The sequence below is a fragment of the Schistocerca gregaria genome, chromosome 1, assembly GCF_023897955.1.
Source record: "Schistocerca gregaria isolate iqSchGreg1 chromosome 1, iqSchGreg1.2, whole genome shotgun sequence".
Taxonomy (NCBI): domain Eukaryota; kingdom Metazoa; phylum Arthropoda; class Insecta; order Orthoptera; family Acrididae; genus Schistocerca; species Schistocerca gregaria.
Genome location: NC_064920.1, coordinates 360,483,790 through 360,495,979, shown reverse-complemented (window position 1 = coordinate 360,495,979; position 12,190 = coordinate 360,483,790).

Sequence of the window (12,190 nt, the reverse complement as noted above, 5' to 3'; positions counted from 1 at the left end):
GCTTGCTGCTATTGTTATTCTGCATTCGTCTCTGCACGCAGACCAACTGTAGTACACCGTGTTACCAGACGTCTGTAATAGTGTAGTGTTGTAGGAACTGTGACCATGGTGTATTCTAACTCTGAAAAGGCGGAGATGATACTCATCTATGGCGAGTGTCGACGAAATACAGCTGAAGCCTGCAGGGTGTATGCAGAACGGTACCCGGACAGAGAGCTTCCAACGTGCCGCACATTGCAAATCGTCTAACGCCTACTGTATGCAACAGGTATGGACGTAGCACGCAAACGGGTCCATAACAGGCCCTTCACAGGAGAAGCGGGTGCAGTTGGTGTGTTAGCTGCTGTTGCCATGAACCCATACATGAGTACACGGGACATTGTGAGAGCCGGTGGACTGAGTCAAAGTAATGTCATGCGCATACTGCGTCGTCACCGCTTTCACCCGTTTCATGTGTCGCTACATCAGCAATTACATGGTGATGACTTTAATCACCGAGTACAATTCTGTCAATGGACATTAACAGAGTTTACCCATGAAGTGGGTTTCACAAACCACGGGGCAGTGAATCTACAGAACATGCATTACTGGTCCGTGGACAATCCTCGCTGGCTCAGACAGGTAGAGCGACAGCGACCGTGGACTGTAAATGTATGGTGCGGAATCATTGGCGACCACCTCATTGGTCCTCACTTCATTGCAGGGACCCAAACAGCTGGAACATACATCGCGTTTCTACAGAATGATCTGCCAACGTTGCTCGAAAATGTCCCACTGGAAACGCGTCGACGTATGTGGTATTAGCATGATGGTGCACCTGCACGTTCCGCAATTAACACTAGGCTGACCCTTGACAGGATGTTCGACAGGCGTTTCATAGGACGTGGAGGACGCATAAATTGGCCAGCCCGTTCTCCTGATCTTACACCTCTGGACTTCTTTCTGTGGGGTACGTTAAAGGAGAATGTGTACCGTGATGTGCCTACAACCCCAGATGATATGAAACAACGTATTATGGCAGCCTGCGGCGACATCACACCAGATGTACTGCGGCGTGTACGACATTCATTACGCCAGAGATTGCAATTGTGTCCAGCAAATGATGGCCACCATATTGAACATCTATTGGCCTGACATGTCGGGACACACTCTTTTCCACTCCGTAATTGAAAACGGAAACCACGTGTGAAAAAGACCAATAAAAAGGTGTTAGCATGTGGACGTAATGTGCTGTACCAGTCTCTTCTGTACCTAAGGTCCATCACCGTTCCCTTTGGGTCCCTACGTAATTCGGTGCTCTCCGATACACACTATCGAACAGGGGAGGTATGGTACTCAAGCGTCAATTTTAGGTTACAATATCTCCGGATGTAATTGACATTTTACAATGCAACAAACGGCAACTCTCTTTTGTCTTAATAATTTTTTTATTCCTTTTGTAATCTAGGGTTTCATTTTGATAACCTGGGGATTAATTTTTACAGTTTTCTTAGGACGTGCTGCTTCCATCAGCGGTGTGAAGTCATCTGTGAGTAGATTACATTTGGTATTAGCGTTTCTTTATTTTTACACTGGGCTCTGGTCAGTCTGCTGCAACTGATGGCTGAAAGTTTCTAATGTGTAAAAAATGATTATTTTAAAGCACCTTAAAACTGATTTAAAGAGAAACCAAATAGGTTTCCATTTGGATGACGCCAAAGCTTCCTCCACAAAATACTCCATATAGTACTTCTTTTTCCCACCCATTAAAACATAAGAATTATTGGGAAGTGTCAAAGAAGATCTCGGATTGCGGAAGGCCAACATATACCAGATTCCACGTTAGTGTGGGAAGACTTATATGGGACAGACAGTGTGCACCACCGAAGATCATTGCCGAGAACATCAGAGGCCCATTAGACTTAGGTACCCCAACAAGTCGGCTGTTTCAGAGCACTCTTTGTCTGAAAATCACGAATTAGATTACTAACATACCAGTGTCTTTACACAGACATCTAAATACTAGAACAGCGCCTAGAGAGGCTATAGAAATTCGCTCAGCAAAGGAAACGAACGGGCGACCAGAGCGGACGAGGCAATTACACTGACGGCGCCAGAGACGTCAGCGTCTCAGCGACCACTAACACGCGGCCATGGCCGCGAAGAGAACACCTCGCAGGTGGAGAGGATTTAAGACGGCCGCCCATCCTCAGGTGCTCAGTTCGTCAGCGGACCTGACGATAGCGACATGTCTGATCGCCTAAATATTGTGCCCATTGGACACTATGTCCTGGCAGTACACCCGTGGACTGTTCGAGCAACTGATTTTCTACAGCAGTGTGTGTGTGTGTGTGTGTGTGTGTTTTGGGGGGGGGGGTCATTATTTGCAGACCAATGATGTATTCCACAATCTTAAAAGAATTTTGTATGAATAAATAAATAAAGTTAATACACATAACCATTAAGGCCAGTCGTACAAACTTCATGATTTGTGAGACCAGGTATTGTATAAGTTGTGGAATTTAAACAGGAAATAGCTAATGAGTGTGACGCGGAAGTTGTTAAACTAAAAGTTATCTGTTTACTTGGTTTCCGGACGTTGTGTCAGATAATATTATAGAAGATGCACAATATGTCGAGGATACAGCTGCTCGTCATCTTCAGGTGCTGACTGACGTGTTGCTACGCTACGCTACGCAAATTCACGGAGCATCGTACTCCGGTGTGTTGTAGGGTGATCGGGTCACGCCTTTCCTGCTTCTGCCTGGGTGAGTTGGAAGTTGTTCTCTCGGCGGAATCTTCCTCACGGTTGCGTTTGTCCTTTTACTTCACCTTTCTCGTGTTACGGCGTGCCTTCACTCCAGCAACAGGTCTGGCCACCTTGTGGTCGGGAGCCAGTGCACTTGGTTTCCCATGTAGCGTATAAGCTCGTTCTCTGACATCCGGGCGGCAAGGTAAAAACGATTGGCCGCCTGCCGGAATCGGTGCTTGAGCAGCGGGACTCCTGCTACTCTGTGGAGTTCTCCGGTGCTGAAATCAGGTGGAAGGTGAAGCGCTAACCTAAGCGCCTTGTTCTGGACCGTCTTCAGCTTTGCGATGGACGAGACGGCCGCGTTGCCCCACACCACAGCAGCGTACTTTAACACAGGCCTGATTAGTTTCAGGTACAGCGTTATGCCACAGTGTGGCGGCAGGGTTGTCGCTGGATTGAGTAAGTGGTACAACAAGCGCAATCTGCCAAGCGCTTTACCCCTTACTTCCCTGATGTGCGCCGGTCCAGAGTGACACCTAGGTAGCGTCCGGTGTTCGACCATGGGATGGGGCCTACCATGATGCTGAGTGACTGGAGGTCCGCAGGAATCTTCTTTCTGGTGAAGATCACTGCCTGACGTTTGGCTGCGTTGAACTTGAGTCACCATTTGGTGGCCCAAGCCCCGAGGACGTCGCAAGTCGATTGCAGGCGGTGACGCATCTGCCTGGCGTTAATGCTTCTGCTGTAGAGCGCCGTATCGTCCGCGTAGAGCGCAACGTACAAGCCCTGCCTCCTCGGAACGTCAGCGGTGTACAGTGAGTAGAGCAAGGGGCCGATCACGGACCCTTGCGGTACTCCAGCTGCTCTGGGGCGTGCTGTCGACTTCCCGTCATTGGCCCGCACGTGAAATGTGCGTCCAGTCAAGTAGGAATTGAGCAGGCGGGCGTGCGACACCGGCAGGCCTTGTGTAAATAGTTTATATACAAGGCCGACAGACGTTTTCCTCGCCAATATATACGCTGGCTCCCTAGAGATGCACAGGCGCTAAGGGTTAATGCCATAACATCGTCGTAGACGAATCATAGAGCTCGGCTACCTACAGTGCCCCCTACTGTACAAACGGGCCACGGGCTTCTCATTCGCGACGCGGGAAAAGCGCTGCCGCTAATAGCGGCACAGCGCTCCTGCGGGCAGAGTGTTGGCGCCAAGTTTACATGTGCGGACTTTGATTCTCCGTCTGATTCGTTCGGCTGCGACCGACGATGCCTTAGTACCGCCAGTGTTGGTTCCCATGCCTTCCTGAGTTAAGATCCCGTTTCTCTATTGATCAGGTCGTTACTTATACGAATTCCGACTGCTTCTTTAGTGATGGAATACCAGTACGTGGAAGCGGGCGAAAGAATCTTCGTCTCTCTGTAGTTCATGATGTGTCCCGTGTGAAGACAGTGTTCAGTCACAGCAGACTTTTCTGCCTGACCACCTTGGCTGGCACTGGATTTTATATATCCGTGGTCTCCTTAGTACTAGGTCATTATTCACAGAACCCAGCACAGTTTGCACTCGCGCTGGAAGGCAGGAGACACATTTTATTTGATGTTTCTCGAACAGCCTGCCAATCTTAACGGACACGCCGACAATATACAGTAGAAAAACCAACCTCTTGGAGTTCTCTGTTTCTTCTGATTGTTCTAGTTCTTTAGTGCGCGCAGGTTTAAATGCACTACAGATCTGTTTATCAGAGGCCCAGTTTTGTGCAACCACAGAGCGAAGATGGCTAAGGTCTGCTGATAAGCTCTCTGCATCAGAGATCATCCTGTCCCTGTGAACGAGGATCCGCAACACACCACTGCATCGAGATAGGTGATGGCAGCTCGTAGCTCGAAAATATAGGTCAGTGTGAGTCGGTTTGTGAAACACACTGTGACCCAAGGAACCATCTTCCTATCTGCAGACCAAGATATCAAGAAACGGGATCTCTCCATTTTTCTCCGCTTCCATGGTCAAGCAAATGCTACGATGGAGGGAGTTAAGATGTTCATGAAATGCAGGAAACGTTCATGCTCCATGTGGCCAAACATCAAAAGTGCCATCCACAAATATCCAGAAAATTTTTGTTTCAACACCGCTGCTTGAAGTGCTTATCCTCGAAGTCTTCCATAAAAAAGTTAGCTAGTACGGGAGACAAAGAACTATCCATAGCAACACCGTTGGTCTGCTCAAAATATTGTTTGTTAAATAAAATGTACGTCGGGGTAAGCAAATGTTTGAAAAGATGTAAGATGTCCTCCTCCAACTTAGTTCCTATAAATAGTAATGAATCCACCAAAGGCACTCGTGTGAACAAGCGACAACATCGAAACTCTCTAAAATGTCAGCTGGTTCGACACGCAAAGTCTCCAGTCGCTGTATAAAATCTTTTGAGTTTTGACTGTGATGTTCACATTTTCCTACCAGTGGGCTTAGAAGAGAAGCCAGGTGTTATGCCAGGTAATATGTCAGGGTTCTTATATTGCTCATGATATGGCGAAGAGGAACCGGTGCCTTAGATTCGTGACGGAACTGGCGCTTGTACTCTTAAGCTCTTTTTAAGACCAGAAAACTGGCTGGATTTGAGGAGAGGATTGAGTATGATCTTCAATAAGTGCTTAGGCAGAGATATGAACTGATAGAGTCCTGCCCTGGGTTCTGTTAATATTTCTACCAAGTACTAGTTCTTTAGCATTTTTTCTTCCAGAGATATCTGACTCGAAAGAAGGACAAAAAACTTGAATTTTTTTGCATGTTTTGGTTTACTCTTGGGTTACTCTATTTTTCTGATTCAAGATCAAAAGCTGTATAAGATTTGAAAACAGGAGTTTCCTTGCTGCTGTTCCCTTGTACTAAGAAAGGTTCAATCGTTGTGGTTAGCTCGCTTCCACCACACTCTTGTCGAGAAGCTCCTCAGATTTCAGTCCACAGTTTCCGACATATTGGGTATTATGAGCTCAAATCTTGCATGAGTTCATTTCTATGGTATATCTGTACCCATCGCAAATATGAATAAAATAGGAAGTGCAAGGATAGTAAAATTTTTAAAAATTTGATTACGAGGGATGGAATGACCCATTTTCGTCTCCTGTGTTATTTCTTTTATAAATGTGATTGTCGCTCCTGATTTGTCCTTGTGCAAAATCCATGAGATCCAGCATTTGGGTTCCGTCTTCTTTGTATTTAACTCTTGTCAATGCTCTAATATCATAACCGGCACTATAACATTAATATGGTTTCAGTTGGCGCCATATTGAAAGCTGTGCGTCTACGCACAATTTGTGGCGTTCTGTGTGAACGATATCTCTCGATCGCACTACAGAAAGCCATAAGCTGTGGCGCCACATTAGCTGCATGTGTGAACCAGGCTTAAGAATAAGCTAGTGTCTGTCGTAGTCAGACAATCCACTGAGTATTTGACTTAAAGGACTACAGGCTTTTTCATACACTAATCAATAAAATGAGTGTTAGTCAGTAAGGCTTATGCAGCTATCTTCACTCGAACAGGTATTTCAACTTCTGGTACCACAGTCTAACATAACAGTCACGACACTCATTGCTGTAAACTAGAGGTGGCACCAAATATAATTCAAACTCGCGCGCCTCACCCAGCAGAACACGCTACGAAACAAATGAACCACACACAGTCACAACAACACGTAATGGCAGCGAAAACTTCGCCTATGTTTTGCGTAAACGGAAAAACTGCATATCCACGCGAACACATGCAAAGAAGTAAGCCTATTTACTTCGCCAACAACACAGAAAAACGTACCACAACTTCAAAACTGTAAGTTACAGAAAGAAAACGTGATACAGTCTTATTTCCGTTCGTAAATGCATAACAAACAGGAAATAAATTACGTTTTTGCTGTTTGCAGATGACAAGTTGTATATTGTGTAGCAGAACAGCTACCAAAACAAGAGGACAATAACATAATATAAGGTATGTTACTTTTCGCCAATTAAGTTATAAATACAACCTTTACATAATGCTGTAAACGACGCAAATGTTAATATGTTAACAACAAATTTACAGTTAAAAATAAAAATAGAACCCACTGACGATAGCAGAAAAGTGCTGAAACATGTATGGGTGAAACAAAAAGAAAAAAGGTGTCTTGCGTAAGGCGGAACTTCTCATCCCATTTCCCCAATAACGTAACTGATAAAAATAACCGGTTAGTGGTAAGTAACGGTTACGGTGATAACCGCTCATCTGATATTGGCAGTTATTTCAATAACTGACAACAGTGCCTCACTCTATCTGTTGACCGAAGACCGTACTACGCTTTCGCGGGATCTCATCGGAGACCTGGCTATGAAGGAGAGGATAGACCATTTGGAGTGCGTTCTGTATGTCTTTGGAATAACTGTGAGACTGCGCTCCATCTGTTGATAGAACTGTGTATTATTTCGTGCGCCTTCGCTACTTTTAGCACAAACAATTAAATAAAGTTAATGTCAGAGCGGTGGCTAATAGAAGCTGAACTACAGGCATCAACAAGTACGGTTGCTCCCTTAAGCCACCGCCTTATATGTCAATTTAGTTTGAGCGGGTAGTACGAGGGTTACCATACGGAATTCTAGCGACTATGGAAATAACTGTCAGAGATAGAAATTTTTCTCTGTCAGTTATTGGCTTACAGTTCCCGTTCTCTGGCAATTAACGGGCTGTCACTATAGGTAACCTGAATGTAGGTAACGGAATAACTGTGTTCCTGACCCAGCGATTCCAGTTAAAGGTCGTAGACCGTTGTGATATTTCCAGAGAGGATAGCTACTGGAAAGAACAAATATTTTCGTACTGTTACGGAAATAGCATCCCTTTTCTTTGTGATTTACGAAATATTTGAATTTTTAGTCTTTGAGAGTTTGTATATCAGAAGACAGATGTTTCTAAAAATGATTCTAAAATAAGTGCAAGTAGGCAAGTGGCAAGCTACAACACTTTCCTGAAGAAACACTTGTGTGAAGTTGGATACAACTGCAGCTTACCACAATGATAAAAAAAATATAAATACACAGATGTCACCTGTAGCCACATTATAGTATTCTAACTGGGACAAGCAACTGCCAAACAGTGGGAGAAATATGCTTTTCGTGTAAACACTAAGTTCTCAAAGCCAATAACACAGTCAGAGGTGTTGTCATATGTTAAATTTGCCATTAGAGACATTTCATCCAATGACATATTTACTAGTTTATCAGTATCAGATAAATATTGAACCTTCTGCTTTAAAAGATGGAATATAATGTCACTTATCCCAAATTTTATTTGTATGACTTCCATATACCTCTATAATATATGCACTGGTAGAAGTATAAAACATTCTGACAAAACCTGTATGCCTGAGTGCTATAATACAATAAATTTAGAGCAAACAGCTTGATTTTGTCTTTCCATCTTGCAGCACATTTCTCCTCCAGTGGCATGCTAATCTGGCTTACTAACAAGTCAATGGCATCGTTTTTTAAATATCATGATCCTATAGTCTTCAAATTGTGTTTCTGCTTCTTCACTTGATCCTTCTGATACAGTTTCTGTTACTGTCTGTACTTAAAATCATAGGCACCTTCGTTGTCCCATAATAGTTTTGCACGAAGTCTAGCGACCTGCACATTCTGATGCTTCACACACTTTTGCAAGAGACGAATAACTGCTCTTAATCTAAACACAGGCATGAGTTGATGATTCAGATGAATCTGGCTCTGATCTATGGAGAGCTGAACTGGTTGTTTCTATGCATGGGACTGTTTTGTGGCTTTATACTAATTGTCGAACCTTTGTGGCAGTTTCCTCTTCATTGTCAGCTGACGTGGCTTATACGGGACGTTGATAATGGTGGGTACTGTTTTCCAGACGACTTTATTAGTGCCTGCATTCATGAACTGGTTTGATTCGAAATGTAGCAAACAAAACTTAACATTATTATAAAGGTAAATAAGGTCTTTTTTCATAAGTTATTCTCATCTGCTATTAACTAGTCACTGTATGTTACTAAAATGAACCATTAGTCATTAATACACACATGTAATTTGCAAGCGAATCCTGAGATATAGTTTAGTAACATATATACACTATGTAATCAAATGATCCAGACACCTGGCTGAAAAGTTTTACAAATTCGTGGCGCCCTCAGTCGGTTATGCTGCAATTCAATATGGTGTTGGCCCACTCTTAGCCTTGATGACAGCTTCCACTTTCGCAGGCACATTTTCAATCAGGTGTTGGGAGGTTTCTTGGGGAATGGCAGCCCATTCTTCAAGGAGTGCTGCACTGAGGAGAAGTATCGATGTCGGTCGGTGAGGCCTGGCACGAAGTCAGCGTTCCAAAATACCCCAAAGGTGATCTATAGGATTCAATTCAAGACTCTGTGCAGGCCAGTCCATTACAGTGATGTTATTGCCATGTAGCTCCTCCGCCACAGGCTGTGCATTATGAACAGGTGCTCAATGGTGTTGAAAGATGCAATCACCATCCCTGAATTGCTCTTCAACAGTGGAAAGCAAGAAGATGCTTAAAACATCCATGTAGACCTGTGCTGTGATAGTAACACACAAAACAATAAGGGGTGCCAACCCCATCAATGAAAAACACGACCACACCATTACACCACCTCCTCTGACTTTTACTTTTGGCGCTACACACGCTGTCAGATGACGTTCACTGGGCATTCGCCATGCCCACACCGTGCCATCGGATCACCACATTGTGTACCGTGATTCGTCACTCCACAAAACGTTTTTCCACTGTTCAATTGTCCAATGTTTATGCTCCTTACACCAAGTGAGGCATCGTTTGTCATTTACTGGCGTGATGTGTAGCTTATGAGCAGCCGCTGCACCATGAAATCCAAGTTTTCTCACCTGTGGTAGTACTTGCAGTGGATCCTGATGCAGTTTGGAATTCCTTTCGATGGTCTGGATAGATGTCTGCGTATTACACATTAGGAACCTCTTCAGCTGTCGGCAGTCTCTGCCAGTCAACAGACGAGGTCGGCTTGTACACTTTTGTGCTGTATGTGTCCCTTCACAATTCCACTTCACTATCAAATCGTAAACAGTGGTCCTAGCGACGTTTAGGAGTGTGGAAATTTTGCATACTGACTTATGACACAAGTGACACCCAATCACCTGAGCACGCCCAAAGTTCGTGAGTTCCGTGGAGCGCTCCATTCTGCTCTCTCACGATGTCTAATGATTACTGGGGTTGCTGATATGGAGTACCTGGCAGCAGGTGGCTGCAAAAAGCATCTAATATGAAAAACGTGTATTTTGGGGGGGGGGGGGGTCCAGATACTTTTGATCACATTGTGTACCTCCCAGCATCCTTAGGAAACCTAAAGAAAGACAATGTGTTGCCTTCTGCTTGCTGTTGCTGCTGTAATTTATTGCGCCAGAGACGCTTCCGTTTGTACAAACCATTGTACAAACAAAAATAAACAACCAGAATTTGCTTTCGCGATCGCACCGAACTCGCCAGTTTTACTTACTTACTGGCGCTCTGCTCGTGCAGAATATAACAAAATCGAGGCGAAGTGTTGCGATTGTTGTGTTGGACTATGACCGGTACTGGAATTAAGTTAAAGGTGCTTAATACGTTGGTGGCTTAATGAAAATAATAATGGTTAATTGTGATAATATTTAGAAAGTGTTGCTGATGCTGACTAACAATAATTATCCCCAAAGCGCAGAAGAGCCTCAGGTCGTTTCACTCTATACTTTCTAATTCCAGAAAGTGCCATTCGAGTTAGCCAAAATCTTTATTTAATCCTATCTTAGGATGTGAAGCAGAAATATACATCTAGTTTATTTATTTGAGGAAGCTGTATGTAAATTATTATAGTCAACACAGCCGAATAAGTAATAGTGAGTTATAGACATATAGTGCCAGTAACTATATTTGCACTTCCAGGTAAAGTACATCGAACACAACAACCAAGGAACATTATATTACACACATAAAGTTCAGGGTGTACGATAACACCAGAGAGGTCTATTACTCATATATTTCACATGATGCACTTTGCCGCTGCCTCACACGAAATACATTGTTCAGACAATTCCAACACCCCTCTTCGAGCATATATTTTGTGGTTTGCCTTCACAAGATAAACCAAATAGCCCCACAATTTCTCTTTGTCCAAGAGTTTTGTCAGAAGGTCAGCCAACATGTCTTCTATGTGCAAGTGCGCATGGCGATGTTCTGACACTCTGTGTGGTCCTGGATAAAATGGTGCCTCATAACTTTATGTTTTGTCCTAGCACTAGTGACATCATTTTTATCTAGGTTAAAGACTCCATTACTGTCACACAAGATTGTTATAGGTTCCACAATTAAAAAGGGTTTTATTTCACATATTAATGTTCTTAGCCACAATGCTTCCTGTGTGGTATAAGATGGCGCCATAAACTCAGCCTCTATGGTACTCAATGCATCAGTTTATGCTTTTGACAGGACCATGAAATAAGGGGCTGACATTAATTTAAAGGAGCAGCCAGTAGTGGAGTGCCTACCTCCCAATTCACTCCTCCCAGTCTGCATCGCTGTAGCTTTCTAGTCTTGCTTTACCTTCTCTGTGGTATCTCAATTCGTGGTTTGAATTTCCTCCTAAATAACAGAATATACAGCTTTCCAGTGGTTTTCCTTTGGATCTCTGCAATACCCGCTCATTGCATTGGCGGCAAAAGCAATGTCAGATCGTGACGTTTGAGACAAATACTACAAACTCCCTACTGCTTCTAAATTTGGAATGTTCTTATCACATTCCGCATCTGCTTCATTTATAATTAACTTCACTTTTACTTCCACTGGAGTAGTTATGAGCTTACAATCACTCGGCCAAATTTCTTTAAGAGTTTTTCTGTATATGATGATTGATTTATGCTCGATTCTTGTCTCTCTTGATCCTTAGTGGTCTGCGTATCTAAACAACGTTTAACTTCTCCCAATCAAGCGACTTAAACTTGGTTTGAAGCTGTTTCTTAAAAATTCTCATTTGGCTTTTGTTTTCAGTCAAAAGAAAGAAGCCGTCCACCCATATTGCCATTATTATTGTCCCTTCTCTTCCCCTTTTATAGTATATACTGGGATCTTTCTTAGGTTGCTTCATATTCATATTTATTAGAGTTGTATGTAGACATCGATTCCAGCAATGTCCACTCTGTTCAGGTCCATAAATACTTTTCCGCAAACGCCAAATCTTTTCCCTTTCTGACCTCGTTTCCATGACTTCTCTTGGTGAAATTACATATGGCTCCTCCTCCAATTTTCCACTTCAATATACTTTTTTTACATCCATATGATGAATTGTTAAATTTTGTTTTGCTGCTAAGGCTAAAAGATATCTCTATGAAGCATACTTGACTATAGGTGAAAAAGTTTCTTTGTAATCTACCCCTTGTTTTTGCGAATATCCTTTTATTACA